The sequence below is a fragment of the Zea mays genome, chromosome 4 (assembly GCF_902167145.1).
Source record: "Zea mays cultivar B73 chromosome 4, Zm-B73-REFERENCE-NAM-5.0, whole genome shotgun sequence".
Taxonomy (NCBI): domain Eukaryota; kingdom Viridiplantae; phylum Streptophyta; class Magnoliopsida; order Poales; family Poaceae; genus Zea; species Zea mays.
In genome coordinates, this window is record NC_050099.1 from 193,783,771 (window position 1) to 193,805,852 (window position 22,082).

Genomic DNA, 22,082 nt, shown 5'->3' on the forward strand with positions numbered 1-22,082 from the left:
CCGGATGTAGTCCCGGAGAGACTCTCCCGGCTGCTGTCGGCAGCTTCGGAGGTCCCAGGAATTTCCGGGGCGCACGTACGTGCCCTGGAAATTGCCGGCGAAGGCTTGGACCAGGTCGTCCCAGTTGGAGATCTGCCCCGGAGGCAGGTGCTCCAACCAGGCGCGAGCGGTGTCGGAGAGGAACAGGGGGAGGTTGCGGATGATGAGGTTGTCATCGTCCGTTCCACCCAGTTGGCAGGCCAGCCGGTAGTTCGCGAGCCACAGTTCCGGTCTCGTTTCCCCTGAGTACTTTGTGATAGTAGTCGGGGGTCGGAACCGGGTCGGGAACGGCGCCCGTCGTATGGCGCGGCTGAAAGCCTGCAGACCGGGTGGTTCGGGCGAGGGACTCCGATCCACCCTGCTGTTGTAGCGTCCCCCACGCCTGGGGTGGTAGCCTCGGCGCACCCTCTCGTTGAGGTGGGCCCGACGGTCACGGTGATGGTGCTCGTTGCCGAGGCGTCCCAGGGCCACAGGCGCTGTGTTGCGCGTGCGCCCGGTGTGGACCGAGGCTTCCCGCATGAATTGGGAAGTCACGGCGCGATGTTCCGAGGGGTACCCCTGCCTCCGGGAGGCGGAGCTCTCGGCCCGTCGGACCGCGGCGCCCTCCAGGAGATTCTTGAGCTCTCCCTGGATTCGCCGCCCCTCGGTGGTTGATGGCTCCGGCATCGCGCGGAGAAGCATTGCCGCTACAGCCAGGTTCTGGCCGACCCCACTGGAAGCGGGTGGCAGCCTTACCCTGACATCGTCGGCGATGCGGTGCTGGATACCCTGGGGTAGATGACGCATTTCTCCGGCCGGAGGCTGGCCCGCCCATTCTTGCCCGACGTCCCGGCGGATCGGCTCAAGTGCTCCTGCTCCCTCGTCGAGCCTGGCCTGCACCCCACGGATTTGCTCAAGCTGTGGGTCATGACCCCCCGCCTGAACGGGGACCACAGCTAGCTCCCGTAGGATGTCAACGCGAGGCACAGGCCTAGGGAGATCACCGTTCTCCGGCATACCGAGATGGTTGCCTTCGGAGGGACCCCCTAGATCGACGTGGAAACATTCACGACTTGGGCCGCAGTCCTCGTCGCCGAGGCTGCGGCTACCGTCGGAACAGTCGGAAAGGCAGTAGTCGCATGCGGTCATGAAGTCCCGCATGGCACTGGGGTTACCAAGTCCGGAGAAATCCCAACAGAAGTCGAGCTCGTCATCTTCCTCGGACCCTGAGGGCCCGTAGGTCGAGATGTCCGTCAGCCAGTCCCAGGGTGACCGCATACGATACCCCAGAGGGTTTGGACTCGCCTCTACGAGAGCGTCCGCCGAAGCAAAGCCGCTTGGCGGGTCGAGGCTGAATCCAAGGGGCGTGAGATGGGAATCGGTCGGTACCTCTTGGTCGGCGGGCGGTGATGAAGTCACGTCGGGGACTGACTGCACCGTTGCCTCAGGCACGAGGGTGACGCCCAGCAAGCCTTTCACGAGCGTGCTGGCGTCGTCCGTTTGCTCGAAATTGGCATGTCGCGGGGAGACGACGCTCGTCTTCGTCTCAAACGCGAGGTCAATGCCCGACGCACCCCCTGTTGGGGCGTCGGCGCCGTCGACTTGCTCGACAGCCGACGAGGGGCCGCCTCCTGCTTGGCCTTGGTTGCCCCGCCTCCTCCTCCGTCGGCGGGGGAGAGGGCGGGGTGAGCTTGAATGTTGTTTTTCCACCACGCGGGGAAGACGTCGTCGATTCCGCCGCCGGCGGGCGGGCTGTCGGCCGCCATTGTCGCTGTCGCACGGCGGGGGAAGGAGTATCATGTCGTAGCTGTCGTCGAGGGACATGAACTCAAGACTCCCGAAACGGAGCACCATCCCGGGCTGGAAAGGTTGCTGGAGACTGCCCATCTGGAGCTTGACGGGAAGCTGTTCGTCAACACGCAGCAGGCCCCTACCTGGCGCGCCAACTGTCGGCGTTTCGAGACCGGGGGCTCCCTGAGCCGACGAGTGAAATGTCGCCGCGTGCCCCAGCCCAGATGGGTCGGCGCGAGGCCGAGCGCGAAGGGGGGAAGAAAGGCAGCCGGAGACGGGCGTGAGAGAGGTGGAAATCCCGCGGCCTTCGTGTTCGTCCCACGCCCAGGTCGGGTGCGCTTGCAGTAGGGGGTTACAAGCGTCCACGCGGGAGAGGGAGCGAGCGGCCTCACGCGAGCGCCTGTCTCGTCCTCGTCCCCACGCGGCCAACCCTCTGTAAGAGGGCCCTGGTCCTTCCTTTTATAGGCGTAAGGAGAGGATCCAGGTGTACAATGGGGGTGTAGCAGAGTGCTAACGTGTCTAGCGGAGGAGAGCTAGCGCCCTAAGTACATGCCATCGTGGCAGCCGGAGAGATTTTGGCACCTGATTCGTGTGGTGTCGTGGCCGTCGGAGGAGCGCTGGAGCCTAGCGGAAGGACAGCTGTCGGGGCTGTCGAGTCCTTGCTGACGTCCTCTTGCTTCCGTAAGGGGGCTGAGAGCCGCCGTTGTCACAGAGCGTGCGGGGCGCCATCATTGCCTATCTGGCGGAGCGAGCCAGATGGGACGCCGGTCTTGTTTCCCGTAGCCTAAGTCAGCTTGGGGTAGGGTAATGATGGCGTCTCCTGTCGACGTGGTCGGTCCACGCCTTAGGTTGGGCGATGTGGAGGCTCCTCCGAGGTCGAGGTCGAGTCTGTCTTCCGTGGCCGTGGTCGAGTCCCAACCCCTGGGTCGGGCGAGGCGGAGACCGTCGGCTGAGGCCAGGGCTGAGTCCGAGCCCTGGGGTCGGGCGAAGTGGAGTTCGTCGTCTTCTGGGGCTAAGCCCAAGTCCGAGCCCTGGGTCGGGCGGAGCGGAGTTCGTCGTCTTCTGCGGCTGAGCCCAAGTCCGAGCCCTGGGTCGGGCGGAGCAGAGTTCGCTGTCTTCTGGGGCTGAGCCCGAGTCCGAGCCCTGGGTCAGGCGGAGCGGAGTTCGCCGTCTTCCAGGGCTGAGCCCGAGTCCGAGCCCTGGGTCGGGCAGAGCGGAGTTTGCCGTCTTCCGGGGCTGAGCCCGAGTCCGAGCCCTGGGTCAGGCGGAGCGGAGTTCGCCATCTTCCGAGGCTGAGCCCGAGTCCGAGCCTGGGTCGGGCGGAGCGGAGCTTCCTATGGTGCCTGAGGTCGGGCCTAACTGCCTGTCAGCCTCACTCTATCGAGCGGCACAGCAGTCGAAGCGGCGCAGGCGGCGCTGTCCTTCTGTCAGGCCGGTCAGTGGAGCGGCGAAGTGACTGCGGTCACTTCGGCTCTGTCGACTGGAGGACGCGTGTTAGGATAAAGGTGTCAGGCCACCTTTGCATTAAATGCTCCTGCGATCTGGTCGGTTGGCGCGGCGATTTGGTCAGGGTTGCTTCTTGGCGATGACAAGGCCTCGGGCGAGCCGGAAGTATGTTCGTCGCTGGAGGGGGGCCTCGGGCGAGACGGAGATCCTCCAGGGTCGGCTGCCCTTGTCCGAGGCTAGGCTCGGGCGAGGCGTGATCGAGTCCCTCGAATGGACCGATCCCTGACTTAATCGCACCCATCAGGCCTTTGCAGCTTTATGCTGATGGGGGTTACCAGCTGAGAATTACGAGACTTGAGGGTAGCCCTAATTATGGTCCCCGACACCTATGGACGGGCAAGAGTGCGTGTAAGCGGCAAGGCCGACCGAGCCGAGGGATTCCTACGCCTCCGAGATACGGATACCTCACTCATCACCTTCCGTGAAAAGCAACTCTCGCTCGCACAGACAATTCTGTTACCGACGAAAAAGTCCAGATACTCGAAACAAGAGGAAAAGAAGCGCAGCTTTACAACACGGCGAGGGTGTGTTTGGGCCTCGGCGGCCGCAGAAAACGCACACTACAACATAATCCGATCCTACAGGCTCGGACCTTGACAGTTGAAGGGAGCAGCAGCACCCTCGGCGTCGACTACACCTTCGGCGAGGTCCGACCTAGCCTCGGACGGCGACGCGGTCCGAGGATCTCCACTCTGAAGGACGACATCATCATCACGCCCGGGCCATCGCCGCCAGGGTCTTCTCCAAGAATCCGGCTCGAGCAGGCGGCTCAGCTGGTCACCTCGAGGCCTCGACCAGCTGTCCCCCGAAGACATCAGCCCGGCCCAAGGCCTCGGCAAATCAACTCCGGCGTCGGTCCCGCTAACGGACGACCCGGCCAGGCTCCGGCCGACCAAGTCTTCTTTTCGAGCCAACTCTGCCTCTGTCCGTGCTGACACCGCTACCCCTGGCTTCGGCTCATCGAAGAGCGGCCGAGGGGTTCCTTTAACTAAGCAAGAGAAGCCTCGGATAGCAAGGCCGACCGAGCCGAGGGACTCCTACGCCTCCGGGATACGGATACCTCACTCGTCACCTTGGCACGGGGCGACTCACGCTTGGTGAAGTGGTTCAGACAACCAACAGGCGAGTCTTAGTGCTCGAAAATGAGGAAAAACACGGCTCCGCGCCAAAAATACATACACGTTCAGGCCCCGACAGCCACAATGAACAAAAGACCGGCATTCAAGGTGCCATCACAAACGGAACTCCGGTTCCGTCCCCGCGGGTATGAACAACCTCCACACCGGGGAGCCTGCGGGGCGACAAGTTCTGGGCGACTCGCCGGCGACCTCTGCAGCAGCAGCCATGGTCCCAGGACGGACGCGGCCACTGGAAGGCTCTCGTTCACGTCCCCGCTCAAGGGATGCGAACCAGCCATCAAAGCCAAAGAGCCGGAGGCCGGCCTGTAGGCGGCACTGACGGCCTCGACGGTGGGGAAGCTTCCCCCGGCCGCCACCACGTCAGCACCGACGACGGCGTCTGCCTCTCTACCAACACCGCATCGGCGAACGCAGACCGCTCCAAAGCGCACCGGCAGGTCCTCGCTCCCGTCCTCGCCACGAAAGCGAGGAAGAGGGCGGAATGTTGCATCCTAGCTGGGCAGCAACAGTTCGCCTTCCCCGGCATGGCTGGAGGACGCCTCCTCCGCAGAGCTGGAGGATGGTTTCCACCACCAGAAGCTAGAAGAGGAGGTGGCCAGCCGACCCGTGCGGAGGTAGAGCCCCGGCTCGCCTCGCTCTCCGCCCCCGCAAGGATGGTAAGCATCCTTGAAGCTGAGGGAGGGGTGGGGACCGCGGCCCGGTTTGCTTCTCCCCATCCAGGGGCTGGTGGTCACCGTCTTAGGTGACCACCGGCGAGGGGGTGCAACCGGGCCGCGTGATGAAAATCCTTGAAGCCGAACGATGGCTGAAAGGTACCAACTCCCATGGAGTTGCGTTCCTCTAACGACAAGGCGGAAGGATTGCGGGTGTCCCCCATCCGGGGGCTCGGAAGGTGGAAAGACACGATGCATAAGGGAGCATGAAGACATGGTCGCCTTTCAAGGGGGTCACCCTCCTTTTAAAGGCAACTCTCCCTACTTGCGTCCCCAGCCGTCGTGGGCTGAGTCTTCTCCGACACGCTCCAAGGTCCTCCCCCTACAGCGTGGGGGCTGGGTCCCACGTGTCATGCAAGCTGACCCAGAGCAGAAGGAGCCAAACCGCCACGCGCAGTGCATGCAACCGCCCAGTGGTTACGAGCATTCCTCCACCTTCGCCCAGACCAGCGGGTGAAAGGGCGGGCAGCCATGCAGGCGGCATGCAACCGCGCCAAGTGGGTGCGCCCCTCCGACTTCCAACGCACCCAGCATGGGGGCCCACGCCCACGTGTCATGCAACCAGCGCGCCGGTCGCTACGTGCAAGCAACTGCACCGCCACTCGCACCACTGCCATGCCTCCTCGACTATGGAACCAGTACCGCGACTCGAGGCAACCCTGCGTACGACCCAGCAGTGTCAGCCAGGCGCGATGGTCAATACGGCCAAAAATGGGCCGGCAGTAATGGCGGTGGCAGGCGGGCAGGAGCAGCGGTCACGTCGTCAGCCAAGCTCACGTCCCGTCCAGGGGCAGCGAGAGAACCCTCTCTCACGGCGTGAAGACGGCGCGCCCGCGTTTCGTTCCTCGAATGGCTCGCGCACGCGCAACGGCCGCCCCGCGAACTACTCGCCCCGTCGCATTAACTCCACGGCGGGACAGGCGGCGCCTCTGGCAGGGGAAGCGAGCGACGCTTTGCCTTCGCCATAATGACCGCGTCAAAAAAGGTACGCCACGTCATTCGATTTCGTATCCTTTTCCTTTTCCTCTTTCTCTCTCTTACAACAAGGACCGGGAAAGGGGGATACCCCGAAAAGGATCCTTCTCCGTGAAGGAAATAGGCTCCGAGCCTCCCTACCGATCAGAGGTTCAAAGGCTAGCCCCTCGGAGGGGTTTAACAGCCGACTCAGAGCGTGTGGGCTCCGCACCCACTACTGGTCAGAGGTTCGAAGGCCGGCCCCTCGAAAGGGTTCAACGGCCGCCTCAGGCCACTCGGGCTCCGCGCCCACTACTGATTAGGGGTTCGTAGGCTGGCCCTCGAAGGGTTCATAGCCGCCTCAGACACAGAGCGAGGGATGACCCTGGGTACATTCGATACATAACCGAGGCTCGGGCTACGCTCCCGAGGTACCCTAGGACATTTCCGAGACCAGCGGGAACGATCTTGTAACGGAATCCCATCAGAGGGAGGCATCGAGCCCTCGGACCCCGTCGACAGGGGACCGGGTCCGGCAGATCACCCGCAGGTACTTTTGAGCGCGCCTCCGGGCCTCTAGCCGACCCCTAACAAATGGGGCACGGGCGTCCACTCGGATTACCCGCCAGCAGCTCACCGGAGACACCATGTTCGCGCGCCCTCCGAGGGCAACATGGCGCTTTCCCCCCCTCCTCCTTGCGGAAAGGCGACGTAGGGGCGTATGTAAAAAAAGTCCAGTCTGTCCTTGACCGTCCTCTCGCCCTGTGCGGAGGCTCGAGGGCTGCTCTCGCAAACCTGGCTCCGGCCAAACTGTTGACAACGTCAACATACCAGCCCGAGAACTTGGGACCCGACCGTGCACCCGGGCTACGACCAGCTCGCATGAGGGAACGACCAGACCAGCCGAAGCATTGCGCGAGGCATTAAGACCTCGGAGGAGTCAAACCACTCCTCCGAGGCCTCAGGGGCTACACCCGGCGGGTGCGCTCGCGCGCACCCACCGGAACAAAACGCAACCGAGAAAGGCTGGTCCCCTTGCAAAAAAGTGTGACAAAAGCCTCCAAGCGAGTGTTAACACTCCCTTCGAGGCTCGGGGGCTATTGTCGGGGACCATAATTAGGGGTACCCTCAAGGCTCCTAATTCTCAGCTGGTAACCCCCATCAGCACAAAGCTGCAAAGGCCTGATGGGTGCGCCTAAGCCAGGGATCGGTCCATTCGAGGGACTCGATCACGCCTCGCCCGAGCCCAGCCTCGGGCAAGGGCAGCCGACCCCGGAGGATCTCCGTCTCGCCCGAGGCCCCCCTCCAGTGACGAACAAACTTTCGGCTCGCCCGAGGCCCAGTCTTCGCCAAGAAGCAACCCTGGCCAAATCGCCACGTCAACCGACCAAATCGCAGGGGCATTTAATGCAAAGGTGGCCTGACACCTTTATCCTGACGCACGTCCTCCAGTCGACAGAGCCGAAGTGACCGCAGTCACTTCGCCGCTCCACTGACCGACCTGACAGAAGGACAGCGTCACCTGCGCCGCTCCGACTGCTGTGCCACTCGACAGAGTGAGGCTGACAGGCAGTCAGGCCCATCCTTAGGCACCATAGGAAACTCCGCTCCGCCTGACCCAGGGCTCGAACTCGGGCTCAGCCCCGGAAGACGGCGAACTCCGCTCCGCCCAACCCAGGGCTCGGACTCGGGCTCAGTCCCGGAAGACGGCGAACTCCGCTCCGCCCGACCCAGGGCTCGGACTCGGGCTCAGCCCCGGAAGACGACGAACTCCGCTCCGCCCGACCCAGGGCTCGGACTCGGGCTCAGCCCCGGAAGACGACGAACTCCGTTTCGCCCGACCCCAGGGCTCGGACTCAGCCCTGGCCTCAGCCGACGGTCTCCGCCTCGCCCGACCCAGGGGCTCGGACTCGACCTCGGCCTCGGAAGACAGACTCGACCTCGACCTCGGAGGAGCCTCCACATCACCCAACCTAGGGCACGGACCGACCACGTCAACAGGAGGCGCCATCATTACCCTACCCCAAGCTGACTCAGGCTACAGGAAACAAGACCGGCGTCCCATCTGGCTCGCTCCGCCAGACAAGCAATGATGGCGCCCCGCACGCTCTATGACGACGGCGGCTCTCAGCCCCCTTACGGAAGCAAGAGGACGTCAGCAAGGACTCGACAGCTCCGACAGTTGTCCTTCCACCAGGCTCCAGCGCTCCTCCGACGGCCACGACACCACACGAACCGGGTGCCAAAACCTCTCCGGCTGCCACGATGGCATGTACTTAGGGCGCTAGCTCTCCTCCGCTAGACACGTTAGCACTCTGCTACACTCCCCATTGTACACCTGGATCCTCTCCTTACGCCTATAAAAGGAAGGACCAGGGCCCTCTTACAGAGGGTTGGCCGCGCGGGGAAGAGGACGGGACAGGCGCTCGCGTGAGGCCGCTCGCTCCCTCCCGCGTGGAACGCTTGTAACCCCCTACTGCAAGCGCACCCGACCTGGGCGCAGGACGAACACGAAGGCCACGGGATTTCCACCTCTCTCTCTCTCTCTCCGGCTGCCTTTCCCCCCTTCGCGCTCTGTCTCGCCCCGACCCATCTGGGTTGGGGCACACGGCGACATTTCACTCGTTGGTCCAGGGACCCCCCGGTCTCGAAACGCCGACACGCCTAGAAGGCCGGAAAGAAACGATCAAACCTATGAGCCATATAGGGCAAATGAAAATGCACCACGTAGCTCAAACCAATGGGGGGAAAGACAACATACTAACATCCAACCAACCCCACCTATGTTTGACCAGAGAGTCGGTGGTCTTGCACCGGCTGCCATTGATATAGTGATCGAAGAAATAGCCGGGGCGTTCCGAGATAAGCTCGGAGTAAGCATGGTCCCTGGGGGGCAATCATATCGGAAACCCTATGACAGCCGATTTGATCACCACCCGTACCCACAGGGAACTAGGATACCCGAATTCGTAAAATTTTCGGGTGATCAAGGAAAAAACACGCGCGAACATATAGGCCAGTTCTTAGCACAATTGGGAGAATTGGCCGACACAGAGGCATTTCGCGTACGTTTATTTTCATTATCTCTAACAGGAACCGCGTTTGCATGGTATGCCACTTTACCTCCTAATTCCATTTCATCATGGGAGGATCTAGAACAAAAATTTCATGATCATTTTTTCTCCGGTGACTATGAGTTGGATTTGGTAGATTTAGTGTCATTGCGACAGGCAAAAGATGAATCGGTTAATGATTACATCCGGAGATTCCGAGATACAAGAAACCGGTGCTTCCAAATTCATTTAGCAGAAAAATAGCTAGCAGGATTAGCCTTTAATGGTCTACGATATTATTTAAAAGAAAGATTAGAAGTCATCCAATTTTTTACACTAGCACAGTTACACCAGAGAGCTTTGGCTTGTGAAAGCCGAAGCAAAGAAACTGCTAAAACAATTCGTCACAACGTACATATAGTAGAATGCGACCAAAGTAGCTCAGATGACGAATCAGCAGAAGTGTATGCTACTAAAATGGTTTGGCCAAAGCAGGCCAAATCTTCGGCTTGTTCCTCCTTACAGCCGGTTCAAAAGAAACGGCAAGAGGAGGTTAAGTTTACGTTTAATGTTGGTAAATGTGATAAAATATTTGATGAATTACTCAAAAATGGCAACATCAAAATAAATCACACTGTTCCATCCACCGACGAGCTAAAACGTCGTGCATACTGTAAGTGGCATAACTCATTTTCTCATGCCACTAATGATTGTAATGTATTCCGTCGACAGATTCAATCGGCCATTAACGAAGGACGATTGAAATTTCAGGAAATGCAGGTGGACACGGAGCCCTTTCCGATGAACATGATCGACTTTGAGGGCAAGAAAGTCCTGACTCGGCCAAACACAGCCGATGAAGGCAAAGGCAAAGGCAAAGAGATAGTCATCGGCAATGCAAGAGAGGCCGGTGGGAATCATAAAATTTCTTGCAGGAAAGTGGTGGCCGAGAAGACTCCTGATGGAGGGGAGACCCTGAAAGTGACCATCACAGCCTCTAACACTGGGGGGCAAACAGAGATAGGGAGACAGGCGCAAGAACCCATTCTGCGCATCGCGGACGGTCCGCCATCCAGACGTGGACGGTCCGAAGCTTCTCCGGACGGTCCGAAGACCTCTGGCGGACAGTCCGGCGACACTCAGGACCCACAACGTCCACGTACATTCAAACCACGATGGCCAGAGATAGGTACGTGGAAAACAAATACATTTAAAGCAGCTGGTCGGCTGGTCAGATCCGGCCCGAGTTTCGATCAATTATTGTCCAAATATGTGAAAAAGAAGGCCGGTCCCAGTGACCGGCCAACAAAGCGACCCCGCTCACCCATTCATGAGCAGCGTCGGGTCAGGCCGATTGGACCACCCCACCAATCAGAAGAAATGAAAGGTCATACTGTACAAGTGAGACCTAACATACCTAAATGGACACCTCCACCCCCTTATCCGCATATACCATATCCATACACATATTTACCTCCACCATATGTCCCAAATCAAATGTGGGGCATGCCACCATATCCATTTGGGATGTCACAGTACCCCGCTTGGGGGGCACCCCAAACATCTGTATTCGAGAGGTTGGCACCTCCAGTACAAGACCAATTGAGCGCCGCTCAATCCGGTCACCAGGCACAGGTCCAACAAGATTGCCGGACTACTCGGCCCCCAAGGTCGACCAATCCGGCAGGGGGGCATATGCCTGCAGCAACTCAAAGAATAACAAAAAAGGGCATCATCAAAATAGGCACTGCAGATGTTGTCATACAGGAAGATAATAAAGGGCCGATGATTTTTGGCGAATCGGCCAACACAACCAAAAAGGATATGGCTACCATCAAAACAGCAGATCCAAAATACTCCATGCCTCGATGGTGCCCAGCGGGATTGACACGGTCCCAAAAGCGGAAATTACAGCGCCTAAGAGCAAAGGAGAGCCAGGAGAAGGAGGCGGAAAAGATATTCAATGACACACATCCACAGTACCCACCACCACAAAAGAAATGGAGACCAAAGGCCGTTGAGGAAAAACAAATGGCCACACTTGTGCAGCACCCTGTAGGTATGGCAGATAGCTCGGCCAGCAAGGCTGGACAATCTGCATCAGGCACGGACAGTCCGGCCCCTGCACGCGGACCGTCCACCCTTCACCAGGAAGCCTCCGGACAACCTGCACCAGGCGCGGACCGTCTGGCCCTGGTGCGCGGACCGTCCGCCGTTCACCAGGAAGCCTCCGACGACACGCCGACATCAATGGAAGGGGACGACCTGCTGGGAGAAGACCTGGTCAACTACGAGGCTTCTCCAGAACGCCCAGGTATGGATATAAATGTTATTACATTTTCCGCCGATTGTACTATTATCGGCGACGATGAACCTGTTGTTGCCCAGTTTGATTTTGGTCCTAAAGAAGCCGCCTTTACTAAACCAAAGGAATTGGTAAATCATTTAAAGCCGCTCTTCATGCGCGGTCACATTGATGGGATACCAATTGTTAAGATGTTGGTAGATGGAGGGGCGGCTGTAAATCTAATGCCTTATTCATTGTACAGAAAATTAGGTAAACAAGATGACAAACTTGTCAAGGCCAACATGACCCTCAGCGGTGTTGGAACTGATAGTTCGATCAAAGCCAGGGGAGTCACGTCCGTTGAATTAACCATCGGGACTAAGACCCTTGTTGCTGCATTCTTAGTCGCTGATGTAGAAGGAAATTACAGTTTAATCCTAGGTAGAGATTGGATTCACGCCAATCAATGTATACCTTCTACATTACATCAAATGCTAATACAATGGGTAGGCGATGACAAAGAACAAGTACATGCTGATGTATCGGCCTGCATCACTCTGGCCGATGCCCCTGTACTCTGGACTTATGAGACTGCTACATGTCTCACAGGAGTAGATTTTTCTGATTATCAATTCATAAGTATAGATAATAAAGGTTTCATTCCTGTAATGCTAGAGCCGATGGAGAATCGGCTAAATCCTAAATAAAGTTTAAATGATGAATACACACAAAGTTCATGAGTCTTTGGTCACGGACAGTTCGGCTTCCAAGGCTGGATGGTTTGGTCTTTCACAAAACGGTTCGGACTTTAAGGCTGAACATCTATCGCATCGAAAAGACAGTAGTACGGATAACCCGGTCCCCGAGACCGGAAAGTCCACCGTCACACAAAGATCATCTAATTCCTCTGTGGGGAACATGATAGAGGAATTCAGAGATCTTGATAAACTAGGACAGAGGTTTACATCGGCCGATCCTTTGGAGGAGATTGAGATAGGAGATGGTAAAACTCCAAGGCCGACTTTTGTAAACAAGACCCTGGAGACTGATCTTAGAGATGAGATGATCGGTCTATTGAAGGAATATTCAGATTGCTTTGCTTGGAATTACACTGAGATGCCTGGATTAAGCCGAGAAATCGTAGAGCATCGGCTGCCTATTAAATCTGGTTTCAGACCTTTCAAGTAGAGAGCTATAACATTTCGTCCAGATCTTCTCCCACGCATCAAGGACGAAATTCACCGGCTGCTAGAAGCTGATTTTATCAGAACTTGCAGATACGCAGAGTGGGTCTCCAATATTGTGCCGGTCGAGAAAAAGGAGTCAGGTAAGCTTATAGTATGCATTGATTTCGCAATTTAAATAGAGCAACTCCTAAAGATGAATATCCCATGCCCATAGCCGACACATTAATCAATAATGCATCAGGAAATAGAATCATTAGCTTCCTTGATGGTAATGCCGGATATAATCAGATTTTCATGGCCGAAGAAGATGCGTCTAAAACGGCCTTTATATGTCCAGGCTTCATTCGTTTATTTGAGTGGGTTGTCATGACATTTGGTCTGAAAAATGCTGGTGCTACTTATCAGAGGGCTATGAATTTGATCTTCCATGAATTGTTAGGAAACACTGTGGAAGTTTACATTGATGATATTGTATTCAAATTGGCTGAGTTTAGTTCTCATATAGCTGATTTGCGCAAAGCCTTTGATAAAATGCGTCGGTATGGTTTGAAAATGAACCCACGTAAATGTGCTTTTGGAGTGTCGGCTGGTAGGTTTTTAGGATTTGTCATCCATGAACATGGTATAGAGATAGACCCTGACCGAATCAAGTCTATTCGGAATGTGGGACCTCCGACCTGTAAGGTCGAGGTACAGAAGTTTCTCGGCAAGGTGAATTATTTACGAAGGTTTATTTCTAATCTAGCCGGGAAGATTGATGCGTTCACCCCTATTCTTCGGCTTAAGAATGATGCCGAATTCGCTTGGGGGGCAGAACAACAAGAAGCATTTGATCTCATCAAAAAATACTTATCTTTGGCTCCCGTATTAAAAGCACCACGAGCAGGAGTACCATTCTGATTATACATTGCAGCTGAAGATAAGGTCATTAGAGCTGTTCTGACACAAGAAACTGAGGGGAAGGAGCATGTGGTGACATATCTAAGCCGAATGTTAATGGATGCTGAAACAAGGTACACTTCTATTGAGAAGTTATGCTTATGCTTGTTTTATGCATGCACCAAATGTAGATGTTATTTATTGTCTAGTCATTGCACTGTTTCTGGTCAAGCCGATGTGATCAAATACATGTTGCATAACCCAATTATGAGTGGTAGAATTGGTAAGTGGGCTTATGCACTCATAGAATATGACTTGGCCTATGAACCATTGAAATCTATGAAAGGCCAAGTCATAGCGGATTTCATTGTAGAACATCGAATTAATGATATTCATAAACTAGACATGTCATACCTCACTATTACTCCTTGGCCTTTATATTTTGATGGATCGGTTTGCAATGAAGGGCAAGGAATTGGCATCGTACTTGTTTCACCGAGTAATGTCTCCTTCGACTTCTCTAGCCGATTGAAAACTTATTGCACTAATAATCAAGCCGAGTATGAGGCCCTCTTATTCGGCTTGGAACTTTTAAATTGTATGGGAGTAAAACATGTGAAGGCATTTGGTGATTCTCAGCTGGTCGTCCAACAAGTGTTAGAAGAGTATCAATGCTTTGATGGTACTCTGAATAGTTACCTTGAAAAATGTTGGAGCACAATCCATTCTTTTGATGAATTCAGTATTCGGCACATTTCGAGAGTTGAGAATCATAGAGCTAACAATCTGGCACAAGATGCATCAGGTTATCGGATAAAGCGAGGGAGATTCCACGACACTGAAAATCTGATAACCGGTGTAGGGCCAATTCCCCAGGACGCGGACCGTCCGTGTTGAGACGCCGGACCGTCCGGGGTTCCCAGAAATGTTCTCTTAATTGAATCGGCTGATAATGAAGCCGATGCAAGTGATTGGAGGACGCCTATACTTAATTATTTACGAAATCCCAATATCAGGACAGATAAGAACATTCGGCGTACATCTTTCAAGTATGTCTTGATGAGTGATGAACTCTACCACCGAACAGTCAACGACGTCTTGCTTAAGTGCTTGGGCCCAGATGATGCTATATTGGCCATGGCCGAAGTACATGAAGGAATTTGTGGTACCCACCAATTGGCTCCAAAGATGAAATGGCTCTTGCGAAGGTCTGGTTTTTATTGGCCTAACATGATAGCTGATTGTTTCAAGTACTACAAGGGTTGCCAAGTGTGTCAAAAATTCGGCGATCTACAGTTGGTCCCTGCAGCCAAGTTACATCCTATCATCAAACCTTGGCCATTCAGAGGATGGGGATTAGACTTTATTGGAGAAATTCATCCTTCATCATCAAAGGGGCATCGGTTTGTGTTAGTTGCCACTGACTATTTCACCAAATGGACTGAAGTCGTCGCTCTGAAGAACATGACACACAAGGAGGTAATTGAGTTCATAACTGAGCATATTATTCATAGATTCGGCATTCCCCAGACCTTGACTACAGATCAAGGGACTTCTTTTATGTCAAAGGAGGTACGTGAATTTGCTGAATTATATATAATTAAGTTGCTTAATTCATCTCCATATTATGCTCAGGCCAATGGACAGGCCGAGTCTAGTAATAGGACATTGATTAACTTGATAAAAAAGAAGATATCTGATAATCCTAAGTATTGGCATAAGATTTTGTCCGAAGCTTTATGGGCTCACAGAATATCTAAACATAGTGCTACTAAAGTGTCTCCTTTTGAGCTTGTATATGGGCAGGAAGCAGTGTTGCCTGTGGAAATAAGTTTGAACGCTGTCAGGTTCGCCAGACAAAATGATCTAACCGTCATGGATTATTATAATTCAATGATGGATAATATTGATGAGGTGACCGACAAGAGGGTGATAGCTTTGGGAGCAATAGAAAAGGACAAGATCAAAGTAGCCAGGGCCTACAACAAGAAGGTCAAAGCAAAGTCATTTCAAGTAGGGGACCTGGTGTGGAAGACCATCCTGCCTCTAAGGAGTAAAGACCGAAAGTTTGGGAAATGGTCGCCAAGCTGGGAGGGTCCATATAAAGTAAAACAGGTAATGTCTGGTAACGCCTATTTATTGCAAACATTACAAGGCAAAGATTTACCCAAAGCCTTGAATGGGCGTTTCCTTAAGCAGTACCATCCTAGTATGTGGCAAGATGCCTAAGAGAACCGATGTAATCACATCGAGTTATTTGCTTTTGGTTTGCTCAGCTCCACCAAAAGGCAGGGGGGCATATGTTGGGCACCAAATTGAGGTGCGGACAGTCCGGCCCTGAGGCCGGACGGTCCGCAGTCCGGACTGTCCGCGCATGTGGGCCGGACGGTCCGCGCACGCGCAGAACAGATTAGGGTTCCGAGTTTTTCGCTGCGTTTGTTGGCGAAAATCGTGGGATTTGCTCGGAGTTTTGTTGGTAAAGGGTCCAACCCCCCCTCCTCTATAAATAGAGAGGTATACGGCCGATTTGTAATCATCAACAATCGAATCAATACAACTTCTATTCGCATTTATTTCCAGTACAATTAGGAGTAGTTCTAGTCTAGTTCTAGTTTAGCCTCTCGATCCCCAAATTCTCCGCTTCTCTTTGACTCTACGTCGATTAGAAGAGTCTAGGTCGGCCGGCCCGAGCCTAGACAACTCCTACGATCTCCTCTTCCCGACGGGGTCCCTCCCGGGAGCGAGATCCAGGCCGCCGCCGACGACTTCCGCCGCCTCTGCGTACGCGCGGACCGTCCGGCCCCCAGGGCGCGCACCGTCTGGCCGTCAGGCAGAGGACCCTAGCCCCTGCGCCAGGTCGCGGACCGTCCGGCCCCAGGCCGCGGACCATCCGCGCCTGACCAGAGAGCACAGCCACGATTCTTGTTGAGTGTTTGGCGCTCTGAAAAGGCGTCAACAGGATGCAACAGAAAACTTGTTCTAAGTTACGTCGTCTAATTAATGCTGGTTTAAGGGTTTCTTTTTGGCTAGCCTGTCTGCAAAACCTGATCGAGGTCAGGAGGCTGTCATCAAACATTACAGCCACAGGAAGCCAACCTTGTCATGATGCATGAACGAGAACCACACTAGCTAGTATATAGATTGCAATACAATCTGAAATTTGGTGGAAAAAACACGATTCAAATATGGTGGGAAATTTCAAAAGTTTAGAACTAATTCTTAGTTGTTGTTGGGTGGCTTGTTCATCTTTAGTTGTCGTTCATTTGTTTGCACATGTAAATCTATACTATAAAAGATTCAGTTTTTTTGTCCATTACAATTATGATTAAGTTTTCTTTTGTCGATTCACTACAATAGTTAAATTTAGTTTCTTTTATTAAAATAGTACGGTCAGGATAGGGCTTCATCTCTTCCACCGACCACTGCATCCTGCGCGGTAGCTGTGGTGCCACGGTGGCCTCTGTTTGTGCTAGGAACGAGACGGCACCGGCGCGGGGCTCGCAAGGGTGAGCAGAGAGGGTGCAACAAGCCTACGCCAATCTCGTAGCGGCCATCCGGAAGCAGATAATAGAAATATTATATTTTATCGTATATTGGCATTGGTAGAGAAGATGGACCCATACTCGACCCTTTTAAAATTATTAAACATTTTATAATAACTCGTTTCAGGGTTTTTAAATATTATAATCGCTTCTAAATATTCTGTTAATAACCCGTTTCAGTTTAGTAAATGTTGGATCTTTTATGGGTTTGACCCATTTATTGAATAAACTCTATGGTGTGTAATGGTGGAGAATACCAATAGTACCATATTGGAAGTCCAAGGGTCGTTGGCTTGACTTATATGGTGGGAAATTTCAAAAGTTTAAAACTAATTCTTAGTTGCAGTTGGGTGGCTTGTTCATCTTTAGTTGCAGTTCATATTTTTGCACATGTAAATTTGTACTATAAAAGATTCAGTTTTTTTGTCCATTACAATTACAATTAAGTTTTCTTTTGTCCATTCACTACAACAGTTAAATCTAGTTTTTTATTAAAATAGTGTGATCTGCCTGGGGCTTCGTCTCTTCCACCGACCACCGCATCCTGCGCGGTAGCGGTGGTGCCACGGTGACCTCCGTTTGCGCCAGGAACAAGACGGCGCCGGCACAACAAACCAACGCTAATCTCGTAACAGCCATCTGAAAACAGATAATAGAAATATTTTATTTTATCGTATATGGGCAGAGAAGATGGACCCCACACTTGACCCTTTTAAAATTATTAAACATTTTATTAATAACTCGTTTCAGGGTTTTTAAATATTATAATCTTTTCTTAAAAATAAATAATTTGTTAATAACCCGTTTCAAGATTTTGTAAATATTATAAATCATTTTTAAATTGAACAATTTTAAAATATCATATTATTTTCTAAATTAAATATTTAATTGATTCATTTGAGGATTTTTTTACCTCTACCAATTTTTATCATTTCCATTGTCGTATTGTGTCAACACTTGTGTAAACCCTTCCTTATATTCCACTGTAATCAACCTATGGTCCAAGCCTCCCCATCCCAATAGCTCCGTTTCACCTCCCCCTCTCCCGCCTCACCTTCTTGCATCGGACCGCACCACGGAAGTCGCTGCCTCTCCTCTCTCCCCGCTCTCCACCGGAAATCATAGCTCACTCCTTCAGATCCCACGAGACCGTGGCAAAGAGGAAGCTAGATTGACCCTCGACAAAGGTGAGTCAACCATTCTAGGTGCCCGGTGCCCAATCCTACGAGAGATCTGATCTCCCGCTGTAACCTCCACGCGGGGCTAGTCTCCAGTTGATTTGTGATTGATTGATGGGTGCCCCTATTTTGACGCCTGGTTGTTGCGTCGCGTAGGTTGGCTATCGCCTGGGATTGAGGAGGATAGGGCCATTCTCCCCATAGGGTTCATCCACCAATACGAAGGTGTAGATTTCTTCACCTGAAATCACTTGCCTGTTATTCCTCCCTGAATCATCTAGGACTGCCCACTTAACTTAGCAGCTTGAGGAATTTCTATAGCAGGCAACAAGCATAAGTATCTAAGGTTCTATTGGGGATTGCCAGATCATGTTGTGTAAGAATTTGTGAGATATTGAGGTCGATGATAATATATGTATTGTTCGTTTTCATGTAATCTTGTGCACTAACATTTTATCGAATAATTTGTGTGTTGTCATGCGTGTATCCACGTGACATTATCTTCGCTTATATGCAACAAGGTTGATGCAATGTGCCAAGTGGAGCTAGTAGTATAACCCATTAGGAAACTTAGAATAATTTAGAGCATATAGTATATAAAGTTGTGTAGGGCTTGGCTACATAGAGAAAACGCTATGAAAAAATATGACTTATAATTGTTGCTAGTCCCAAATGTTTACTGAAGTTTGTGATCATTTTTGTAATCCTAGTTGTAACACCCTAAAATCGTGTCGCGATTATTAGAAAAGTGCTTCAAAGAGTTTGGATTTTAAAATGCCTTTTAAATAAGGATTTTATTAGCTTTGGAACCATTTTCTTAAACTTAAATAAATAATGATGTCATATTCAAAGTTAGATTATATCTTGAAACTAGAATTCTAATTTGAAATTCATAAAGTAAATAAACATTTAAGATTGGCAATTGTTTGTATGAGTAAACTGCTTTGCTCATGGATTATGTATTAGCATTTATTCAAAGAAATTGGATTGTTAATAAGTAAATATAACTTGCATATCATGCAGTTTTTGGTTGTGCATCTAGATTAAAAGTTTGCAATTCAAATTGGGTTGGATTTTGAAGACTTGAAATCTGAAAATAGAAAATGCAAGAAAACAAAAGAAAAACGCTCCCTATATGTTGGGCCAATTCACTTGCTCCGTGGCCCACCTGCTAGTTCAGCCCAGTATCCCGCGCGGCTCAGTACTGCCCTCCCACACTCACACGCCTAGGCTAGACCTCCTAACCACCACGGTCTCTAGCGTGTGGGTCGGCTGTGTCAGTGGTTTTCTTACGCGTGCGGACTCGAGTTGTTTCCCTCCCGACTGAGCCCGAGTCGTCAGCGCGTCTTCTCTGTCGTGGCGAACACGAACTTCTAACAGTATCACATTAGATACGAGTGGGATGGTATGGATTTGCATCGTGCTCGTCCGAGCTATAAAAAATTGTTCGTCGCTGCCCCCCGGTCATCCGAAACCATCACGAGGAGTCGACTAGCGTCATCGTCGTGAAGTTCGAGTAAGGGAGAGAATTCAACCATGTCCAATACCTGCATACACCGCCTCTCAACCTTCAGAGGATGGCCATGGGAGATCGTTGGACACGCAGCTCATGCAAGAGCCATAACCGAGCGAGATTGGGGATCAAGAACAAGAGATCAAAACAACTCCAAATTTCAGTAAAGATGCAAAACTGATATGGAGAAGTGACCAAAACCTGTGGGCCATACCGGCGACCCGTCCTCAGATTAAACCTGCAAATCACAAACACAACCGACAATCACAAAATTGTTGTGGATCTATCGGCTTAACTGGTATCTACCTAGAGGGGAAACTAGGGGCTCTAAAATGTGAAGTCTAAACAAATGGCAGCCAAGGGATGGATGTAACAACAACCCTATGCCTCTATTTATAGAGGGTTATTTCCGTTTCCTAAACTACCCCTATTTACATAGAGCCTATCCACTCCACTAGGGGCGAAATGGACCAACTCCTAGGTCTTTGATGTTACGACCACACGCTCCACACGAAGTTGCATTGCCTTGACGCACACTTCACTGTGATGCCACGTGCCGCCACCGACTCCCACAGGAACCGCCACCGCCGAGTTCTGAGGCCGAAACTTAGCAAACCCAACCATCCATAGCGCTGGGTGGTTTTGAGGCCTAAACCACCAAATTGCCGTGAGTATTGCACCGCGTGTGCATCCCCCATGTTCTAGATACGTGTGCCGCTAGTCCTCGACCATGCCGACAACACGACCCCTCCGCCACGTCCTCGCGCGAGTGCATGTGCCAGGTGTCAGCCACCATGGCTAATCACTCGGCTGCACCTGTCCGTCAGCCAAGTCCCAGCACTTGTCTTTCACCGCTCCTGGTCCGTCAGCACAAGCCTGCATGACCTTCACCTCAGTCGTCGACCACCGTCCCTATGCTCCACACCTGCACACCATAAGCCGACCGACATGGTTGCACATACATAATCTCACACTCTAGTCAGTTCACTGACTACCCAGAGTGCTGCCCATTGACAATCACTCATCTTCAACCCGAATCACAAGGGACAAGTCAACCTTGTGTTCGTAAGACCCAACAACACCCATCTTGTTATGGCCTTTGATTGTACATAGTGACCTACCCTTGTTCACGCCATAGTATCAAGGATGTCTTGTTTGTGGTGGTATGTCACACCCGGATTTAAGGACAAATCCAAGCATATCTCAAATGTGTGCTATGATCAAGTCTCACACATATGATGACTCATGGTATAGAAATCAATGTCACATCTTTATTATATACTAGGGGTTCTGTACAAAATAGCTAGATAAATGCATCATATGATGATAACGATCCTCCACAACCATAGTTGACTGGGAGACGGCGACCTAGACCTCTCACGAACTCATCGTAGCATCCTTCATGATCCTCATCTTGCGGTACCTGTTCTTGACCTGGTATGAGTTTCGCAAGAGTGGACTCACATACGTTCATCGCTCAACAAGTTGTGGGGAATAATGTGCATGAGCTCACTTACGGTGGAGGCTCATGTGAAGTGTAAGGCTTACCAAAGAGAATGGTTAAGGGTGAGCATTGCTTTTAGTGTTGGTCAAAAGTTTATTAGCAATTACTAAGTATAAGTGTATACCAACCCAATTAAATAATTGATCACAATTGATAACAAATCCCACAATGCAACGCATATGATAGATTAAGTTTAATTCCATAAATTACTTATGTGAGTGTCCGAGCCGCTCATGACCGTGAGCACGGCTGATATACCAGTTTTACACTCTGCAAAGGTTGGGCATCTTTACCCACAAGTCGTGTATCACATCTTGCCAAGGTTTGAAAGATCCTTAGATACTCCCGAGGTGAATGGCTAGGGATCCAATTTGAGGCCTTTGCCGAGGTGAATGGCTAGGGATCCAATTTGAGGCCTTTGCAAAGTTCCACTAGCTTTAGAAAACCCGCTACAGTTTCTTGAGAAGGGGGCGATATAGGAATCTGAAAGGGAAATAGGGTCAAACCTTTTCGTAATTGATTTTGGTGGTTGAATTGCCCAACACAAATAATTGGACTAACTAGTTTGTTCAAGATTATACATTCTACAGGTGCCAAAGGTTCAACACAAACCAATCAAAAGAACAAGTTAGGTCTCAAAAGAAAGAAGCAAAAAGGAAACCGAAGGCTGCCCTGGTCTGGCGCACCGGACAGTCCGGTGTGCCACCGGACAGTGTCCGGTGCACCAGGGTGAATCAGCTCGAACTCTTCACCTTCGGGTTTCCCAGGCGCAGCTCCGCTATAATTCACCGGACTGTCCGGTGTGCCACCGGACAGTG